Source organism: Esox lucius, chromosome 20 (genome assembly GCF_011004845.1).
Source record: "Esox lucius isolate fEsoLuc1 chromosome 20, fEsoLuc1.pri, whole genome shotgun sequence".
NCBI classification, from domain to species: domain Eukaryota; kingdom Metazoa; phylum Chordata; class Actinopteri; order Esociformes; family Esocidae; genus Esox; species Esox lucius.
This window is the reverse complement of record NC_047588.1, coordinates 29,821,728-29,828,583: the sequence shown is the minus strand read 5'-3', so window position 1 is coordinate 29,828,583 and position 6,856 is coordinate 29,821,728.

Here is a 6,856-nt window from a genome sequence, read left to right as displayed (position 1 = left end):
GAGGTGGTTCTCACCTGTCATGTTAGACTGTAGTACTGAAGAAAGTGAGATCAGTCCTTCTAGTTGAGGTGTCTGTATTGGTTTCTGTTGAGGTGTGGGTTTGGCCAGGTTTGGCTTGGTCTGGTTTAGTTCTGGTTTCGGTTGTGTAGGTTTGGGTGTGGGTTGCCAGGCTGCAGCACTATGACTGCAGTTGTAATTGTTCTGGGTCACTTGCTCCTTGACCCAGTCTCTGATCTGAACACGTTGCTCCTCAGAAAGAGACTCAAACACCTCTCCCAACATCTTCATCCTTGAAACAGACCATACTGTTAAGCAGAAACACACACAGAAACTAAATTGTCTAAAACTCAAACACTAAGACGGAAATTGCCTCCTTCCTGTTATTGACCTGTGACGATATTTTAGTTAAGTTACAGTTGTGCTCGCAAGTTTGCATACCCTTGGAGAATTGATTATATTCAGGTGCTGGTCATATAATTAGAATATCATCAAAAAGTTGATTTATTTCAGTAATTCCATTCAAAAAGTGAAACTTGTATAATGTATACATTCATTCCACACAGACTGATATATTTCAAGTTTTTATTTCTTTTAATTTTGATGATTATAAGTGACAACTAATGAAAACCCCAAATTCAGTATCTCAGAAAATGTGAATATTGTGAAAAGGTTCAATATTGAAGACACCTGGTGCCACACTCTAATCAGCTAATTAACTCAAAACACCTGCAAAGGCCTTTAAATGGTCTCTCAGTCTAGTTCTATAGGCTACACAATCATGGGGAAGACTGCTGACTTGACAGCTGTCCAAAAGACGACTGTTGACACCTTGCACAAGGAGGGCAAGACACAAAAGGTCATTGCTAAAGAGGCTGGCTGTTCACAGAGCTCTGTGTCCAAGCACATTAACAGAGAGGCGAAGGGAAGGAAAAGTGTACAAGCAATAGGGATAACCGCACCCTGGAGAGGATTGTGAAGCAAAACCCATTGAAAAATGTGGGGGAGATTCACAAAGAGTGGACTGCAGCTGGAGTCAGTGCTTCAAGAACCACCACGCACAGAGATATGCAAGACATAGGTTTCAGCTGTTGCATTCCTTGTGTCAAGCCACTCTTGAACAAGACACAGTGTCAGAAGCGTCTGGGGTAAACACAAAAAGGACTGGACTGCTGCTGAGTGGTCCAAAGTTATGTTCTCTGATGAAAGTAAATGTTGCATTTCCTTTGGAAATCAAGGTCCCAGAGTCTGGAGGAAGAGAGGAGAGGCACATAATTCACGTTGCTTGAAGTCCAGTGTAAAGTTTCCACAGTCAGTGATGGTTTGGGGTGCCATGTCATCTGCTGGTGTTGGTCCACTGTGTTTTCTGAGGTCCAAGGTCAACGCCGCCGTCTACCAGGAAGTTTTAGAGCACTTCATGCTTCCTGCTGCTGACCAACTTTATGGAGATGCACATTTCATTTTCCAACAGGACTTGGCACCTGCACACAGTGCCAAAGCTATCAGTACCTGGTTTAAGGACCATGGTATCCCTGTTCTTAATTGGCCAGCAAACTCGCCTGACCTTAACCCATTAGAAAGTCTATGGGGTATTGTGAAGAGGAAGATGCGATACGCCAGACCCAACAATGCAGAAGAGCTGAAGGCCACTATCAGAGCAACCTGGGCTCTCATAACACCTGAGCAGTGCCACAGACTGATCGACTCCATGCCACGCCGCATTGCTGCAGTAATTCAGGCAAAAGGGGCCCCAACTAAGTATTGAGTGCTGTACATGCTCATACTTTTCATGTTCATACTTTTCAGTTGGCCAACATTTCTAAAAATATTTTTTTTGTATTGGTTTTAAGTAATATTCAAATTTTCAGAGATACTGAATATGGGATTTTGATTAATTGTCAGTTATAATCATCACAATTAAAATAAATAAACATTTGAAATATATCAGTCTGTGTGTAATGAATGAATATAATATACAAGTTTCACTTTTTGAATGGAATTACTGAAATAAATCAACTTTTTGATGATATTCTAATTATATGGCCAGCACCTGTATGTACCATTTGTAAAGAAAACATGAGTGAGCAGGCAAAACACATGTTTTATTTCTAATGGGATTCCCATTTAACAGAATTCTGCATTTTGCATGAACCACATTTTGCATGAACCACAGGTCTGAGATCTCCCCAGAGTAACTTGATGATATTAAGGTCAGGAGACTGTGATGACCACTCCAGTACCTTCACCTTTTTCTGCTGTAACCACTGGAGGCTCAGCTTGGCCTTGTGTTTAGGGTCATAGTCATGCTGGAAATACCAAGAGCGTCCAATGCGCAGCTTTCATGCAGAAGAATGCAAATTGTCTGCCAGTATTTTCTGATAATATGCTGCTTTCTTTCTTTCTGGCAACTTGAACATGCATCTCATTTTTGTTCAAGTATTGTCGTATTGTGCTCCTTGAAACAACCACACCGTCTTTTTCCAGAGCAGCCTGTCTTTCTCCAGAGGTTACCTGTGGGTTTTTCTCTGTATCCTGAACAATTCTTCTGGGAGTTTTGGCTGAAATCTTTTTAGGTCTACCTGACCTTGGCTTGGTATCCAGAGATCCCCGAATATTCCACTTCTTAATAAGTGACTGAACAGTACTGACAGGCATTTGCAAGGCTTTGGATATCCTTTTCCATCTTTATAAAGTTCCATTACCTTGTTATGCAGGTCTTTTGACAGTTATTTTCTGCTCCCCATGGCTCAGTATCTAGCCTGCTCAGTACAGCCACGTGAGAACTAACAAACTCATTTACTATTCATACACAGACACTAATTGCAATTTAAAAAGCCACAGGTGTGGGAAATTCACCTTTAATTGCCATTTTCACTTGTGTGTGTTTTTCACATTGTGTGTCTGTTACAAGGCCAAACATTCAAGGGTATGTAAACTTTTGATCAGGGCCATTTGGGTGATTTTCTGTTATCATTATGATTTAAAAAGGAGCCAAACTACTATGTGATAATAAATGGCTTTATATGATCACTGTCCTTAAATAAAAGGATAGTGATCATATGTTTTGCATGATCAGTCATATTTTCATAATCAATGCCAAAATATCACAATTTCTGCCAGGGTATGCAAACTTATGAGCACCAATTCAGCCTTACATGACACACACATAGATAGACTTCAGTCTTACACCCACTTACATCTCTTCTAGGTGGGTGTTTTGTATCCTGGCAGGCATATTTATCTGAGGTGGCGGCATGTTCAGTAGGAAGGGCTTCACGGCCCACAACAGACTCTCAAAATCCTCTTGGGAAATGTTATTCCCAGCTGTCATTGTCAGGGAAACCCAGGACAACGGGGCAAGGAATGCTCTCAAGAAACACCTGGGAGCAGCCTAAGAAAAAACAGTAAAATAAAACATCATGCTAGGGCTAAAACCATGACTGGTGGGTGGACTGACTGGGCCTTATTATTATAAAAAGATGGTAATTGGCGGCGAGGGCTTGTATGACACTGACAGATAAGTTCCTTGTGAGCTTTATGAAGTGCGGTAGACTGGAACAGTTCCACATCCACTCAGTCAGGTTCTTGAAGGAGAGAGAATGAGTGAAAGGAAAAGAAGGATATTTAGTAAAAAAACAATTTACTAAATGTAATATTATGAAAACAAGTCATAAGCACCACTGCAAACTTAGTTAAAAAACAAGACCACAGGTCTGCCCATACCACTAGAAATTGAAACTATCCCAAAGAATGTTGTAAACAATAAAATAATTGTTAAACTTGTTCTTTACTATCTGACTATTTTACCGATAATGTCTTATGCATGATTTGAATACATCTAGCTATGTGAAGGAAGCTGAATGTTGAGGTACCCATTCACTGTCAGACTCAAGGTATTTCATGGTGTCGTTGGAATAGAAGTGGGGAGCACTGGCCATGTCCATGTCTGTGGCTGGGTGGACTGTTGTATCCTCAGTAGAGAGAGAGGTGAGGAGGGAGTGGAATATATAGAGAGGGTTGGAACTAGACATCCGGTCTTCCACTTGCATCCAACTGACAGAGAGAGAGCAAGAGAAAGAAAAGAAAGACAGAGAAAACACAGAGTGAGACAGATAAACAGACAGTATGAGAGAGAGAGAGAAGTAGAGAGATAAACAAGCAGAAAGCAAGAAAGTTTGATACATAAATAGGCAGAAGGCAAGAGAGTGTGAGACAGATAAACAGACAGAAAGCGAGTGAGAGTGAGAGAGACCGATAAAGATGTAGAAGGACACAAGCCACCTTACCTGCAATTGAAGTGATTGTTCATTTCTGTGGAGACTCTGTGTCCTGTGTCATGACAACAATGCAATAAGTGACTTGAAAACTTGTTAATGTAATATGTCAATGGTTTTCAGTTTCCCAAATTAGGGGTGAGGTGTGGTGAATTTAACATGTTGGTGATTGGTGTATGTTACACATGGTGAGGTGTGGTGAATTTAACATGTTGGTGAGTGGTGTATGTTACACATGGTGAGGTGTGGTGAATTTAACATGTTGGTGTGGTGTATGTTACACATGGTGAGGTGTGGTGAATTTAACATGTTGGTGAGTGGTGTATGCTACACATGGTGAGGTATGGTGAATTTAACATGTTGGTGAGTGGTGTATGTTACACATGGTGAGGTGTGGTGAATTTAACATGTTGGTGAGTGGTGTATGTTACACATGGTGAGGTGTGGTGAATTTAACATGTTGGTGAGTGGTGTATGTTACACATGGTGAGGTGTGGTGAATTTAACATGTTGGTGAGTGGTGTATGTTACACATGGTGAGGTGTGGTGAATTTAACATGTTGGTGAGTGGTGTATGTTACACATGGTGAGGTGTGGTGAATTTAACATGTTGGTGAGTGGTGTATGTTACACAGGTAGAGGTGTGGTGAATTTAACATGTTGGTGAGTGGTGTATGTTACACATGGTGAGGTGTGGTGAATTTAACATGTTGGTGAGTGGTGTATGTTACACATGGTGGGGTGTGTTGAATTTAACATGTTGGTGAGTGGTGTATGTTACACAGGTAGAGGTGTGGTGAATTTAACATGTTGGTGAGTGGTGTATGTTACACATGATGAGGTGTGGTGAATTTAACATGTTGGTGAGTGGTGTATGTTACACATGGTGAGGTGTGGTGAATTTAACATGTTGGTGAGTGGTGTATGTTACACATGGTGAGGTGTGGTGAATTTAACATGTTGGTGAGTGGTGTATGCTACACATGGTGAGGTGTGGTGAATGCTACATGTTGATGTGTGGTGTATTTTGTTGTGATGAGTGGTGTATTTATCATGTTGTTGGTGATGAGGGGTGTATGTTACTTGTTGATGGTGATGTGTGGTGTATGTATCATTTTTGTTGTGATGAGTGGTGTGTATTGTATGTAAAATGTTGTTGTGATAAGGGGTGTATGAAACATGTTGCTGTTATGAGTGGTGTATGTTACTTGTTGATGGTGATGTGTGGTGTATCTATGTTTTTGGTTGTGATGAGTGGTGTGTATTGTATGTAAAATGTTGTTGTGATAAGGGGTGTATGAAACATGTTGCTGTTATGAGTTGTGTTGTCTTACCAAGACGCAGGCATCTCATCATCTGTTGGTGTAAAGACACACCAGAATGAACTATGAAAATGATACCTTATTTTATTGTTTTTTGATATAGCTTCTTCAACTATTGCAACATGAACATAACCTTGTGATAAACAATGCAACACAACTTTACAATGAAGTGTGACATTCCTTCCAGGCCCTGGGGTACCCAACCTTTTTTCACCAGAGACACCTACAGTATTTTACAGTCAAAACATATATATATATATATACATACAGTATCTCACAAAAGTGAGTACACCCCTCACATTCTTTAAATATTTGATGATATATTTTCATGTGACAACACTGAAGAAATGACACTTTGCTACAATGTAAAGTAGTGAGTGTACAGCTTGTATAACAGTGTAAATTTGCTGTCCCCTCAAAATAACACAATACACAGGCATTAATGTCTAAACCGCTGGCAACAAAATTGAGTACACCTCTTAGTGAAAATGTTAAAATTGGTCCCAAAGTGTGAATATTTTGTGTGGCCACCATTATTTTCCAGCACTGCCTTAACCTTCTTGGGCATGGAGTTCACCAGAGCTTCACAGGTTGCCACTGGAGTACTCTTCCACTCCTTCATGACGACATCACGGAGCTAGTGGATGTTAGAGACTTTGCGCTCCTCCAACTTCCGTTTGAGGATGCCCCACAGATGCTCAATAGGAATTAGGTCTGGAGACATGCTTGGCCAGTCCATCACCTTTACCCTCAGCTTCTTTAGCAAGGCAGTGGTCATCTTGGAGGTGTGTTTGGGGTCGTTATCATGTTGGAATACTGCCCTGCAGCCCAGTCTCCGAAGGGAGGGGATCATGCTCTACTTCAGTATGTCACAGTACATGTTGGCATTCATGGTTACCTCAATGAACTGTAGCTCCCCAGTGCTGGCAGCACTCATGCAGCCCCAGACCATGACCCTCATCCATGCTTGACTGTAGGCAAGACACACTTATCTTTGTACTCCTCACCTGGTTGCCCCCACACACGCTTGACAACATCTGAACCAAATAGGGTTATCTTGGTCTCATCAGACCACAGGACAAGGTTCCAGTAATCCATGTCCTTAGTCTGCTTGTCTTCAGCAAACTGTTTGCGGTCTTTCTTGTGCATCATCTTTAGAAGAGACCAATTTGATGCAGTGTGTGGCGTATGGTCTGAGTACTGACAGGCTGACCCCTGACCCCTTCAACATCTGCAGCAATGCTGGCAGCACTCATACTTCTA